At 47.8% G+C, this 1,254-nt stretch overlaps 1 pseudogene; it reads right to left on the reverse strand.

Annotated features, from left to right (window-relative positions):
- Positions 1-534: 534 nt before the first annotated feature.
- On the reverse strand, positions 535-651 carry LOC135680174 (5S ribosomal RNA; annotated as a pseudogene).
- Positions 652-1,254: the final 603 nt, after the last annotated feature.

The following is a 1,254-nucleotide window of genomic DNA, read 5'->3' on the forward strand; positions in this document are numbered from 1 at the left end:
AGCAAGTTTACAATATACAAGCTAGCAAAAAATTTTCAACATTTTAAGACACGAAAGCTAGCAATTTTCTCTTTGAGATATGCACATTAGCAACTCTTTCTCCCCCTATATCATTAGGAAAGAGAAGGGAAGACCCTTTACATTAATTTCTAAATCATGACAAGGGAAGGTTTCAATCTTATTTGTGCATCATTATATTTTCAAATTCGAACATGCACAATTTCAAAAACCTTATATTTCATTCATGCATGATACTGAATAAATCAATCAATATTATGAGCATATGAAGGCCATCCAAACCGTCTCGCCATCATCCTATTAAGATTGGAAAACCAAGCATTGAAAGAGATCGTAAAGCCTTTATGATTCATACTTTTGCATAAGAATCTGTGATTTGCCAAAACCATGGAGAAACAATCTTATGTTGAAAAGCCCAAATGGTGATTGGTCAAATGCATAATTGACTTTTAATTATCATCATAGCCTTTAAAAGAGAGTTTTAAGTAAGTCTTTTGGCTGCTCGGGGCGCTAAAAGGAGTGCAACACGAGGACTTCCCAGGGGGTCACCCATCCTAGTACTACTCTCGCCCAAGCACGCTTAACTTCGGAGTTTTGATGGGATCCGGTGATACTGTAGTGGTGACCAGATCTTGGACGATGGTACTGTAGCGGCGGCGGCGATACTATAGCGACGACCAGATCTCCCTAGGACGATCCGACTCCTGTAGCATCGGCTTTCTCCCACGGGCGAAGGGCGACGGTACTGTAGCGGCGACGGACCAGATCTAGGGCGACGGTACTGTAGCGACGACCATATCTCCCTAAGGCGATCTAACTCTTGCAGAGTCGGCTTTCTCCTACGGGCGAAGGGCGACGACACTGTAGAGGCGATCAGATCTCCCAAGGACGACGGCACTGTAGCGGCGGCGACGACACTGTAGCAGCGACCAGATCTAGGGGCGACGACACTATAGCGGCGACCAGATCTCTGTAGCGTCGGCTTCTCCCCAAGGGCAACGATTCTGTAAGCCAGATCTCCCTAGGGCGACGGTACTGTAGCGGCGATCTAATATACTGCAGCAGTGGCTTTTCCCAATGGCGGCGTTTCTGTAGCGGCGACCAGAAGAGGGATCAAACATGGCAGCGACGGCCCCTAGGGCTGGCGATGGTGGCGAGAGGGTTGCAAGGCTCCCTACCGCTACCCCCCAACCTTTCCAGAGAGAAACTCCTTCGACGAAGCAGCATCGAAGCAGG

This window comes from Musa acuminata, chromosome BXJ1-7, assembly GCF_036884655.1.
Source record: "Musa acuminata AAA Group cultivar baxijiao chromosome BXJ1-7, Cavendish_Baxijiao_AAA, whole genome shotgun sequence".
NCBI classification, from domain to species: Eukaryota; Viridiplantae; Streptophyta; class Magnoliopsida; order Zingiberales; family Musaceae; genus Musa; species Musa acuminata.